The sequence below is a fragment of the Lactuca serriola genome, chromosome 2 (genome assembly GCF_051521515.1).
Source record: "Lactuca serriola cultivar US96UC23 chromosome 2, Lser_US96UC23_V15, whole genome shotgun sequence".
NCBI lineage: Eukaryota > Viridiplantae > Streptophyta > Magnoliopsida > Asterales > Asteraceae > Lactuca > Lactuca serriola.
This window is the reverse complement of record NC_136409.1, coordinates 122413665-122428404: the sequence shown is the minus strand read 5'-3', so window position 1 is coordinate 122428404 and position 14740 is coordinate 122413665.

Genomic DNA, 14740 nt, shown 5'->3' with positions numbered 1-14740 from the left:
AAATACTAACATACTTTTATTCTAAGCATTTGGTAAAAACGTTGAATAAGGGAAGATTAACTTGTTACTTAAGATTATTTAGACCTCGATATTCATGAACTGTGCTCGTTAGGCGGAGGAAGAGTTTGGATTTCGATATGACAATCCAATGGGTGGCCTAAAATACGTTGTAGTGAGAAGACATTCTCTGATCTTCAAAGTCGCCTGGGAGCATTTTGAGGTCAAGTTATATCATTCTATTTGCTTATACATTTTTGTAAAGCATTGATCGACTTTTTTGCAACATGCATGCGAGATTGTGTCACTTGTCCCTATTGTATGAAACATGAATTTTCACTTGTTTGGAGTACCCCATATATTATTTGACGATATAAGCTTATACTTGAATGAGAAACAAAATTCATTGTCAACATTTTTTTTCTTTCAAAAAAGAAGTGTCTGCTCAATTAAAAAAAAACCAAAACTATGAATATACGCATACTATACTTTTTTTGTTCGGTTGTTGGCTAATCTAATAACAACATGTGCTTACACCTGAAATGAGGAACCAAAATCAAATATCAATGTTTTTTCATTGTGTTGTATGTAACGGTCATAGTGCATAATCATGATTGAACATTATACTTCTACGGATATTCTACAATGATTCTCAGTGAATGTTGTATGCAACAATTTCACATATTAATGGGTTGTGATAAGGAAATTGCATAGTTGTAAAAACATGACACATTGTCTCTAATTGACATGATATATGGGTGTATAAGTAATCAAAAGAATAGTTAAACATTGATATAACACTATTCATATATCTAATCACCAGGTTCTTTTTTCATTCGATGAAATTGTTTTCAAGCGGGACCCAATTCGTCATGTAATGCATCAAATCATCAATGTTTAGCCAACTTATAAATTAATTTGCTTAAAGAACAAAAGCGTGCGAGATTTAATGGTTTATATATCACCATCACAAGGTCATCCACCCAAGTGCTACATATTGTTCACCAATTATATTTTTGATGATAAGTCTGAACTTGATAAATGCCACATTGTTTATAGAGTTAAAATTCCAGCATACATAACATTAATTACCAATTCATATTACGAAATATTTGGTTTCCCTTAGTTTCATTCATCTAAAATGTCAAATGGAGGAAAGATTAGTTGGTATTAGTTGGGTTTACCACTAGAAGCAACTTAAAACTCCATTTCACTCCCAAAATTCATATTTCCAAAATAATCAACCGTGAAATTAGTTTCTCATTCATACACTAAGCAAATTATAGTAAACTCAAAACTGTTCCTTGATCCGATTTCATACAAGAGGGAAAATTGTCTTGATTAATTTACAAATGATAAAAAAAACCTAGTGGTTAGTTGGTTGTAAGAATGTTGTATAGAAGTCATAATGCGCCCAACTGAGAAGCAATATCACTGAATGTATATTCACTGCATGGAATAGTGAGGCCGCCCATTTGATGAACATACCCAAATTCTTGTTCTGCCAGATCTAGTAATTCTTGAAAAGCAGATTCGCTTAACAACCATACAAGAACCACATATCGCTTCTTCTCTTGCTCACCAACATAGATTGCTAAATAGCCTTTCGGGATGTCCATAGATTTGGTTGTGCTGCTTCCATTGGATAATGATCTTCGCAGAATTTGTCTTGCTTGAATGATCCGAGGAAAAAGGATGGCCATTTTTAAGGAGGGGGTGTCTGTTCACTTCAAAAGCCTGATTGAGGAAGGAAACTCTCAAAGCACGTCTTCTAGGTGAAAGGGTGCGAACGATTTCAGAAGATGTTGTGGTTGTGTGATTCATATGGAATGGTCTTTATATACAGAGATACAACTAAGCAGATCTTGATTGAGGATGGTGACATACGGTGGAAGAAATGGCAACCTCACATGGCTTTGTCTTCCAACCTGTAAGACATATCCAATGTCTAATTCATGTATTTATGATAGGGCCACATATGTTTCAAGAAAACCCCAGAGATCTTAGCCACAATATTATGTTTGTTGGGAGGCATTGCCACATTCATCTAAATATTACATGGGACCATGGTCTTTCTACTGTTTTTCATACCCAACTAAGTTTAGAATACTGGTGATACAAGTTATCTTCTTTGTTAAATTCGTTTCTGTTCACAAGTACATGATTAAGCCATATTATTGCTTGAGACTTTGTGGTTGTGCTATTCAAGATCGTACTTTTAATTATACAAGTGAAAAGACACAGCACATGATCTTGTCTTCCAGTCGCAATGTCCCCATCTGTCATTTAGTTTCCATTCTATCACTTATTGTACATTTGAAGATCCAATAAACCTTTATATATAGCATATGATAGGCAAAGCACCAGCATAATTTCCTGTCAACCTCCTCCTGTACATCTTTCACTTAGAGAATAGTCTCAAATTGTTTTGTCCCTCTGTGATAAACCTTCCGAAAAATGGGAATTCATATGCCTCGGATCATTCAAGGAAGACAAATACTACAACGGTCATTGTCAAATGGAACCCGCACAACGAAACGGATCTACCGAAAGGGTATTTTGCAGTTTATGTTGGAGAGCATGAAAAGAAGCGTTTTGTGATTCCTTTGTCATTGTTAAGCTAGCCTTCGTTTTAGGACTTATTACGTGAGACAGAGGAAGAGTTTGGATATGCCCATTCAATGGGCGGCCTAACAATCCCATGTTGTGAGCAGACATTCTTTGATATCGCAACTCGCTTGGGAGCATTTTGAAGTCAAGTTACATCGTTCAATTTGCAAAAACTTTTTTTCTAAAGAACGGATCACAGACAATTTTGCAACGTGCGGGACTGAGTCACTTGTCCCGGTTGTATAAAATATTAATTTTAACTTGTTTGGAATACCATGTATATTATTTGACCATATAAGTTTATACTTAAAGGAGAAACAAAATTCATTGTCATTATTTAAGAAAAACGATGTGTGTGCTCAATTTCAAAAAAGAAGTATCAATATAGCTAGGATCATTTTACTTATTTTCCTTGGGTTGCGGCCTAAGCAGATAACAACACATGGTTACCCCGATCTGCGGAACAAAAATCAAATATCAATATTGTGTTTTTCATTGTCCTGTAGGTAACGGTCAAAATGCATAATCGGGATTAAACACAGAATTTCTACCAGTGTTCTATTATTCTCAGTTAATGTCATTATGCAACGCTTTTGTATATTAATTAGTTGTGGTAAGAAAATTGCATACTTTATTGTAGGACTCATTGGCTTTAATTTACGTGATCCTAGGGTGTGTACATAATCAAAAGAATGGTTAAACATCGTTATTATAACTCTATTCATATATCCAATAACTAGGTTCATTTTCATACAACGGAGTAGTTTTCAAGTGATGCCCAATCGGGTCTTGTAATGCATCAAAGCTTACTTAAATTTTAATTTTGTTAAGAAACAAAAGCATGTGCGGGTAATTGGTTATATATCACTATCACAAGGTCTTGGACCCAAATGCTATGCATTTATCACCACTCATTTTTGATAAATCTGTACAAGTTGATAAGAAACTGCACCGTTTAGTGAGTTAAAAAACGAAAAAAAAAAATAACATTATCAATTGATATTACAAAACATTTGGTCTCCCAGTTAACTTCATTAGCTATCAATCATTTAAAAGTGAACTAGAAGAAAGATTAGATAGTATATTAGTTCGATTTACCACAAAGAGCTACCATGTTTGTTAACTTTGTATGATTTATGTAGTTGTATAAGACAAGCCAATATATAACATTAAATAATATAATACTCTCCATTTAACTCTCAAACAAAAAAAATCATATTTCCAAAATAGTCGACAATAAAATTTGTTTCTCTTTGTTTATACTGTATTGTTCAATGATTTTTTAATTGTTGAGTATGTAATGATTTTTCTTGCCTTGTAGTCTACCTAGTGGAAAGAAGGTTTCAATAGCAAATTTAGAAGGTTTCAAAAGCAAATTGTTTTATGGGAGGAGAAAAGAGAAAATATTGAGAGACAAAATTGTTGTTTTTGTGTTTTTAAATTTTTTGAAATTTGGTCTTTTTAAGATGTTGATATCGTTAATTACTTAATTTCTTGGCTTAATGGTGTTTTAAATGATGAAACTCTTAAAAATATGGTTCAGAGGTGTTTTAACTTTTTAAATAAAGTTATTTAAACGTCGGGTTTTTAAGATGTTAAGTGTTAAATACTCACTTTATTAATTTGTTACTGTTTTGTGTAAGCTATTGAAATTTGATGTTTTTAAGATGTGAATTACTAATAGTTTTTAGACTCTTAAAACCGCAAATTAAAAAAACCAAATCCACATGGCATCAAGTATTGAGTACATTATTTGTTTATATATACTTTCTCTTCAGTGGGATTTGGATGTTCATTATGACCGGAAGAAGAAACTTTCCAATCATTTGGCTTATCTTGAGAGGGATTTGGATTTGTTTTTTTATATTAATTTTTGAACCTTGTGTTATAGTTTCTTTGATTTTCTTATTTGCACAAACATTTTTAGACATCAAGTGTTGAGTACAATATTTGTTTATATAGGGCTCTTTTTTGTTTGAAGCGTGATTTCGCTCCTCCTGTTTCCGTGATACCATCTCGTTCTCAACATTAAAATGAGATGATTGTTGCGCTTGATGACCTAGCTTCTACGAATTATTTTTTTGAACATGTAATGAACTTCATAGGCTTACACTAGCTTAGGTCGTCGATGGGTGGTATTTTTGAAGATATTTGGTAACATCCAAAATTTTATAATACTTTTGATGACCTAGTTTCTATGAATTTTATCTTTAAACATGGAGTGAACTACATAGCTTACACTAAGATAGGTTGTGGATGGGGTGGTATTCTTGAAGAGGCCGGGCAACATCCCAAATTTTATGTCGAACATCATACAATCAAGTTTATAAGAATTTTAAAGAATACTTGTGGGCAAAAATGGAATTTAATAACTCAAAGTTTATTAAACGGAAACTAATAGAAAAATGAAGTAAATTAATTGTTTATTTATTTAAAATGATTTTTATGTTGAATAGTGAAGGAATAAATTTGAAGGGTATTTTGAAATATTTTGAATTTGAAAATAGAGGGAAAATATGTTACTTATTATTTTTGGTCATTTTGAAAATAAATAGAAGATAAAGGGCTTAGTGCAAATATAGGTTAAATGTGATGGGTTTTGAGCATATCTACATTCATATGTGATCATGCAACCCTAATTGCTTTGGATCTAAGATTTCCTCTATTGATCATGAAAATACAAACTCCAAAGCAATAACCCTATGGACTAGCATACAATTTCGAAAAACACATATGAATAGGGTTAGAATATTACCTTACTTGTTATATTGTAATGACAAGAACAATCTTTGACTTCTTAAAGCCTAGTGTCGCAAGTGTTGCACCTCTAATGGAGTCACAAACACTCAACACAACAAGAGTGACTTGGAGAGGTATGAAAATCGGCCAGGGTATATCATATGCATATAGCTGATTTTCCCATGTAGAGGTCCTTTAAATAGCTGTGGCTGCTAGGGTTTTTAGGTGTAAACCCTAATACTTTACTTAGGCACCCATCAGCCCATAGACTCCCTCCTTAGAGCCCTTGGACGAAATCTATAGGGCTTCTCCCTTAGGATTTCGTCCACTCCACTCTATGGAGTCCATCAGCCCAGTTTTGCAACTATCAACGATTTACAAAACCAGTCCCTCCATTATTAATCAGTTCCTTTAGTACCAAAATTAATATTGGATTAATTTATGATTAATTACTAATTAATAATATGATTTCCAAATAATATATTAATCTTATAATATATTAATAAAATCATTCTGAGTACCAATTTATTATTCATATAATAAATCTTACTCTCTCTACACTAGTCATCCCATCAAGCTGTATGAGTGATGGCAACCCAAAAGGACCATGCACATAATCAAATCAAGTACATGCTAAATATAGTTATTGTTGGATTAGGTGTATAAACCCACAACTATAATTGGTATGTATTTGACCTAATAGTAGCATCGAATTTAATAACTCAAAGTTCATTAAACGGAAACGAGTAGAATCCCCTGTTTGCGTTTTTTTTTTTTTTTTTGAGTTTTTTTGGCCAGAATTGGATTAGGATCATTACCACAAACTATTTTGTATCATAAAATTTGTTTTTTCTGATATGGTGATGATCATCCTCATCCAATTAAAAGACAATTATCAAATTTTAAGATAATAAGTTGATTATTTGTATTATTTTGTAAGGTCCTGAAAACAGATCTTTACCAATGATAAAGCAATCACACAATCAAATAGAATAAGAAACAAGGTAGAAACGGAACTAAAACAAGCTTGCACACGCTTATATTGCATAAAATGTTTGGTACAACTTGTTTTCTATGACCGTGAACTCTTGTGGCATCAACAACCAATAATGACCTAAACAACCCCTATATATAGTGGACTTGGGCCGGACAGTGGGTTTACGGCCATAAAATCACTAATGGGTCGTAAACTAACAAACAACCTACCAAAACCTCATAAAGACTCAAAAGAACTTATTACAATGAAAGCCTAGACCAAACCACTAACTAGACCCTTCAATCTCCCCCTTGGTTTGGTGCTAGCTTGAGCTCAGTCTTTGTCGACCACTAGCACATCTGACTTCCCATTGCTCCATTCCACATCTGTTTGTTAATGATCTCCGCAACCATAGATGTAAACTCTTTGGCGGCTGGCTCAAAGATGTTTTCTGCAACTTTAATCTGATGATGGCTCAGCTGATGTATATCCCACTTTCCAAACTGAAGCAGGTCTCTTTTGTCATACAACCGGATGCATCCTTTCTCAAGTTTGATGACAACAGATGCAGTGGTTTCATAAAACACCCAGTACACCATGGACCATAGAGATCCATCTGGATGATCCTGAAGGATTGGAATGTGTTTCACTTATTTGGTAGCTGGCCACATCACAACTCGAAGAGGTTGATTGGTTTTAGGATCAATCACACTTGGGTATACTTTAATAACAGACTCTGCAGTCTTCATTGAAGGAAAACCCTTGAGTACTTGGTCCTCGAAGAAATGCTTGAACTGTGTAGCTTGGGGATTTTGAGAGGGATTGGCAAAAGGAGCCTTTGACAACTCTAAAAGATCAACCCTGGTCCAGGAGTTGAAGTCATGAGCATCTTTATATAGTTCAGTGGTCGCACTCTTACGTCTCATGAGCCATATGTCTAAGGTGTCGTGAAATCCCCATGAGATGATCCCTAACCTATCACCATAAACATTCTTGAAGCGATTCTCTCCAATATCTGTAAAGGTGATGGTAGGCCGATCCGCAGGAGCATTCTGATCTGAGCTCCTTTTAAACAAGTATTGACCTTTCTCAGCAGATTTATCCAGTTTGGCACGTTTTAAGGCCACAACACTTGGAGCTTGAGCTGGCTCTTCTTCGAACCTATCAACAATACGTGATGTTGGAGCATATGTCACAATGGGATGAGCTTGGATGTGCAAATTGATCCTTGACTCATCAGCGGATGTCTTGAACTTGTCACCAAGTTCCTCTTCTAACTTTTTCTTCAAATCAAAGTAACTTGAAGTGAGTAGATTAAAGTGCTCTTGTAGGTCAGAAATCTGCTTAGTCTTCAAAGCTTTATCCTCTTGAATATCAGAAACTTGAATCTTTAGATTTACATTCTCGGTCAAATGATCATTTACTTGGATACTGAGCTCTATGTTCTTTTGATCGAGTAGATTTACTCTCTTTTGAAGCTCATCGATGACTAAATCATGTTCTCCTGAATGACTTCTCTAAAAGAAATTTTAGCTCTAGAAGAAGGTATTGAAGTTTATTGCTGAGCTAGATGCATGGCTAGCCGTACAAAGGCATCATCAAGATCTGGCCTAGGAAAAGAAAATCATGCTTCAGCAGAGGAACCACCAACCATATAGAATCTCATACGGTGTCTTCATCTGAGCTTTGTTGAGCAACACACGATTCTGAACATAGCAAGCAGTGTTAATCGCTTCAGCCCAAAAGAAGACGGGTAACTTGGAGTCACACATCATCGTCCTTGAAGTGTCTTTTAAAGTTCTATTTCTCCTTTCAGCAACACCATTTTGATGAGGTGTGTGAGCGGAGCTATATTGACGCATAATCACTTTTCTGCGCAAAAATGATCTAGAATAGAATTCTTGAACTTTGTTCCGTTGTCGGTACGAAGCATCTTCACCTGATTATTGGTTTGGTTCTCAATCAACACTATGAACTTCTTTATCAGATCTGAAACCCCAGCTTTGTTGGATAAAAATAAAACCCACGTAAAACAAAAAAATCATCAATCACAGCCAGACAATACGGACTTCTGTTGATGCTTAGGACGTTGACTGGACCAAACAAGTCCATACATAATAATTGGAGCACCTGGCTGATTGAGTTAACCTGTTTTGGCAGGTGTGGTTTTGTATGATGTTTACCCTGGGCACATGACACACACTTCTGAAAAGTTATAAAATCTCTGACAGGTAAACCATGGACCATCTCATTCTTTGCAAGTCGATTCAGATTTTTAGCGTTAGCATGACCGAGTCGTCGGTGCCACAACATTGCATATTGTTCTGAGACCTTTGAAAAGAGGAAAGTAACTTGTTCGGGAAGGTTGCTATTCATATCAATAATGTAAGCATTTCCATCCCTCTTAGATTTGACAAGAATCCATTCTTCCGGGATGACAATGCTTGGCTTGAGAATAATACATTCCTTGACAGTGAAATGTGTAGAATAACCTTTGTCGCATATCTGAGACACACTCAACAAACTATGCTTTAACTTGGAAGCACATTTGACATTCTCGAAACTTAACACTCCATTTGTAACGGTTCCGCTCTGAGTGATCTTGCCACTTTCTCCACCCGCAAAGGAAATATATCCCCCATTAAAAGATTGAATGTTGTTCAGTTGGGAGATGTCTTCTGTCATATGCCGGGAGCAGCCGTTGTCGACGAACCAAGGTCTGACGACATTCCTCCACAACTGTCCCTCATTTTTCTTCGGTTCCGAGTAGAAGATACTACTAGCGCAAACTGAACCTCCATCATCTTTTCTTCAGAAGCAACACTCTCTACGGAAGCTTCATCCTTAACTTGGGTCAAGTGAGCATTTTCAGGTTTTGAAATATTCAGGGCTTGAATGTGGTCCTCCCAGTCAAATGACTAAGCAACCATAGCCTTCTCACTGTTGACCTGAGCACCTCCCCGATTGTTTCCCACTACAACCATTGTCCGGTCAGTGTTTAATCTTCTATCCGGCTTCGGGCACTCAGGAGCAAAATGACCTGGCTCGTGATAGTTGAAACAACACAGCTTTCCTTAGCTAAACCCTACCTTTTTATCAGCATTCATGCCCCGGTTGTTCTTCCCAGTTTTCTTGGCAAACTGCTTAGCCCTGAATACAACCATGGCTATCTGTCATGTGATGTCCATCTCTTCCACATCTTCTAGATGAATCTGATCCAGATCAGCAAATGACAACTAAGTTGGAAGTTCTCCAACAAGAAGGGCATTATAGCAGTTCACAAGTCCTGCAGCAAAGGCAAGATTGTCATCACACTCCTTTGTGTTTGAGGAAGAGGCCACAACTGGTACACTAGACGAGGAAGAAGCTTGAGGAGTGACATGCAGCTGGCTTTGCGAATGAGGCGTGGATGACTCAGCAACAATTGTTTGGATCTGAGGTTGCTGCACAACAAATGCTTGACCTGAGGAAAGAATGACTGATGAAAGAGCATTATGAGAGGAAATCCCAATGTTTGCAGTCGAATACGAATTCACATGATTTATCTCCCGCTGTTTATCATCAATATCACAAGCCTTGATGATCGCCATTATTTCAGCAAGGGTAAGGCGATTTAGATCCTTGGTCTTCTTAATGATAGCTACATTCATGTCGCATGACTTTGGAAGAGCATTCAGTAGCTTTTTATTTATTTCAGACTTGGTCAAGAAGATCCCAGCTATAATCATCTTAGTGGTGAGAGTTGTGAATCGCTGCAGCTGTGCCTACAGGGTTTCTCTAGGAATGAAGGCGATTTAGATCCTTGGTCTTCTTAATGACAGCTACATTCATGTCGCATGACATTGGAAGAGCATTCAGTAGCTTTTTATTTATTTCAGACTTGGTCAAGAAGATCCCAGCTATAGTCATCTCAGTGGTGAGAGTTGTGAATCGCTGCAGCTGTGCCTACAGGGTTTCTCTAGGAATGTAGTTAAACATAATGTAGTTGAACATATTGACCCTTCGACGCAGCATATCCTGGCGGCTTTCCTTCATTTCTTCATTACCCTCATATACCTTAATCAGGGCTTCCCACAAGGCCTTAGCTGAAGTATACTCTCTGAAACCTTGAGCTATATCAGGAGATAAAGCCATGGTTAGAGTGGCCAAAGCCCTTTCCTGTTCTTCCACTTTCTCAAAATCTTCATTTGTGTAGTTTTCAACTGCTTTGTCAACTACTTGCCCTGCAACAGTGGTGGTAATTCCGATAGGATTCTTGATGGTGCTTCTCCAAATCTTGAAGTCCTTCATTTTAATATATTTTTCAATCCGATATTTCCATTTAGGAAAACCATCTGTAGACAACAGTCTTGGAATGCGTGTAGTGGCGCCCATGACAAAATGCAGCTCATGATGAGGTGCTTGGCTTTGAGAATCCATTGATTATTTTAAATTTTAAAGCAAAAAATAAAGCAGAACTTATCAAAATTGTGTTTCCGGTCAATAGTTGAGTTTACGGTCCGAGTAGGGTTTACGGCCGTAAGTTCAGTTTACGGTCGAGAGCTTACAGTCTGGGTGTTTACGACCGTAAACTCAGCTTACGGTCGAGAGTTTACAGTTTTTGAGGCTTAGATTACGGTTATTGAATATGCTTGGTTTACAGTCCAAGAACAATGTTTACGGTCCAATAACGCTCTTGAGTTTGCAGCCATAAACAAAGTTTGTTGCCGTAATATCTTGGAAGTAAGCTCCCAAAAGTTCACGCAAACATGTTTTGGATTAGATTTGATTCCCTTTAGTAGTAAAACACCAATTCCAATCTCAAACAGTGAGGAATATGCCCAAAAACTCGATAGTAAGATGCTTTGACACTGGTTCTTGCTCTGATACCAATTGTAAGTCCCTAATCTGCTTGTGTATCAATCAGATCGATTTGATGGTGCGGAATCCAATCAAACGGATGATGCCAGATCAAATAGAAGAGAAGGAGAAGAAGAAGATGAAGAATCTTGTATGTATTGATATGAATGAAGATTCGGATACAAGATTCACACATACACTAACACACACTCACTTTTCTTTCTCTCTAAAACACCTTCAAATACACACGCATAAGCTCCTCCAAACAGTACACTCTCTTCTGTTCATCAATCTACTGCTCACCCCTAACACACACACACACACACACACACATATATATATATATATATATATATATATATATATATATATATATATATAGTCTTGGTGAACATGGGCCTTAAATGGGTTTACGGCCGTAAACACTCACTGACCATAAACCTGTTCTTAAACTCGTAAAATATTACAGAAAAATACATTTACCTAGAAAAGTAAAGTATAAACCATATTTTGACCCAACATATTTAATTTGAATTGTCTTGCTATGTGAGTTAAATTAGGTCAATTTGGTAAATAATAAATTATATGATAATTCTATTGGTTAAATTTCATCTAAATGGTTCTTGAAGAGTTTCATAACTTGTCCTCAAATTATGGAATAGGTAAAGTCTCATTCATGAAACATTAACTCCTTATGTTATGGAATACAGGAGGTTTTGAAGAGTTTCAAAACTTTCCCTCAAGTTTTGGAATTTGAAAAGTCTCATTTATGAAACATTAAAATTCCAAACCCTAGAATTTTAAAAGTTTAAAATTCAACCGTTATACTATTATAATATTAAAAGTTTAATGCTTATACATATGTATAAGACAAGTAAGTCTTACCATTAGTAGGCCTCATTCACGAAGCCAGTCTATAATGGGGGTATAAGGAAATTTTCTATAAAATGGCGGTTGAATGGGTGTCCACTCTCAGCCACCGCTTCCTTGACTGGTGGAGGGTCGTTAGCTGAATGGGTAGGATAGGACGTTAATTCTCATTAATAAGTATCATGATATTATAAAGTAACTAAATGTTTTATAAATTCCCAATCTTAGTTACTTTAGGAAAAATGTGAAAATGGTGCTATTCCACGAAATGGCACTTTGCACCTTGCCAAGTCGTTAGTGGAGCGTGTGTGGTAAACCGACACACACATTCGGGACTAGCAAGGGTGGCAAAGGGTAGCTTGATGTTTATCATAAATCAATGGAGTGTATGTGGTTAACCAGTACTTTGATTAGGTGATAAATGACATCAAGAGTACCAAGCACATTTGCATGGTTATTCCCACCTTGTTTGTGATACTCGGTATCCTAGTCACAAACTTAAAGGGCATAATCGAGATTTAAACATGTCATTGAAAAGTTCAATGAATCTCAAAAGAATCTAGGAACTTCAATTCATTTAGAACTAAATACTCTTTTTCGTTTTTCATGGTGGAAATTGGTAAATCATCAATTACCTCCCTTCAAATATTTTGCAATTGGATTACGACATCCCTCGTCCGAATTGTGAAATCTTGTGCTGAGTCCTAGCCTTAATATTTCATTTTGGTGTTATGTTAAGGATTTTTATCTAATCTAAACTTTGTCTTCATTTTCAGATGTCTTCCAACACCGCTTCTGGCTCAAACCCTTCTGGCTCTTTCTCCCTCATGAACTTCTATGGGAGGGTCATTTTCGATGGATCGAATTTCAGTGACCTGATTCGGAACATTCGGATGGTCACCTGTTACGAAGACAAGGAATATGTCCTCGATAAAGAGCTTAAAGAGGTGGATGAAGCAACTGCTACTACTGAAGAGGTTGCTGAATATAGGGCTCATCAGAAGGACACGACAAAGGTGTCGTGTGTCATGCTTGCCACTATGACAGCTGAACTCCAAAAGTCCTGTGAGGACTACTATCCTTTCAAGATGCACCAAGACTTGATGGAAAGGTACCATCAAAGTGCTCGGCAAGAAAGGTATGAAATCATTTCCTCCATGATAACAACAAAAATGAAGGATGGAGAGTCTATCACGACCCACTTGCAAAAGATACAAAGATTTGTGGACCGCTTGCTGAAGTTGAATGTCAACTTCGTTGAAGAGTTGGCTATTGACATTATCCTACACTCTTCGAAGACCTACTTGGTTCAGGATCGTGTGCGTGCAAGGCTTGTTCGTTTCGTTTATATCTATAATATGTATCACAATTGTATAAGCTGTGTCTTTTGAAACAAATTGTAAAACTCTTAATATGTAATGTAATGTTTGTTTCACTGTACTTACTATGTACATTGGATTTGATACTCAACGTGGAGTCAACCCCGGAAATGTTTCCGCCTTCGGTTTTCGGGGTGTGACAGATGCCTTCTTGTTATGATCAGTTCCGTATGACTTATCATATAAACAGGGAGGAAGTCAGTCTTATCAAGCTTCAAGGCCTATTGAGAACTGCTGAAAGTAGTTTGAAAGACAAATCTATTGTTCCCAATCCTACCGCTACTGCCCCAGTCCTGGCAATTAGACATGGTAATGGGAAGAAAAGGAAAGCTCCTTCAAAGAATCTCAAAGGAAAACGTCATGATGGATCCTTTTCTAGTAGGTCCAAAGGTGGTTCTGCTACTTCCTCTTCCAATCCAAAAGAAACAGAGTACTTCAACTGTCATCACAGAGGGCACTAGAAACGAAGCTTCGCCAAATACTTGAAGGACATCAAGGATGGGAAGATGAAGCTCACCTTCGCAAGTATTTATACTATTCATTCTAATAACTCATCACATGCTAATTCTTGGGTCCTCATGAAATTTGTACAAGGAAGTTTCACTCGTTGGTACATATCAAGGTTTGGGGTTGCGAGGTTTTCGTAAGACGAGAAACTCACGAAAAGCTTGAACCTCGCAGTGAGCGTTGTATTTTCATCGGCTATCCTAAAAAATCCTTTGGATATCTCTTTATATACCAAGTGACAATGTTTTCTTTGTTGCGAGAAGAGGGGTTTTCCAGGAGAGTGAACTCATATGCCAAAAGGACAGTAGGAGGCAAATTGACCTTGAAGAGCTTTAAGAGTTAAGTGATGAAGGAACTTCAAACACTAGCACTTAACCCGAGGAGGAAACACTAGAACGGTATTTTCAAATGTTTTTTGTATTAATTTTTAAACCTTGTGCTATAGTTGCTTCGATTTTCTTATTTGCTCAAACATTTTTAGGCATCAAGTGTTGAATATAGTATTTGTTTATATAGGGCTCTTTTTTGTCTGAAGCATGATATGCCTCCTTTTGTTTTTGTGATACCATCTCGTTCTCAACGTCAAAATGAGATGATTGTTGCGCTTGATGACCTAGCTTCTACGAATTACTTCTTTGTACATGTAATGAACTTCATAGGCTTACACTAGCTTAGTTCGTGGATGGGTGGTATTTTTGAAGAGATTCGTAACATCCCAAATGTTATAATACTTTTGATGACCTTGCTTCTACAAATTTAATCTCTAAACATGGAGTAAATGTCACAACTTACACTAACTTTGGTTGTGGATAGGGTGGTATTC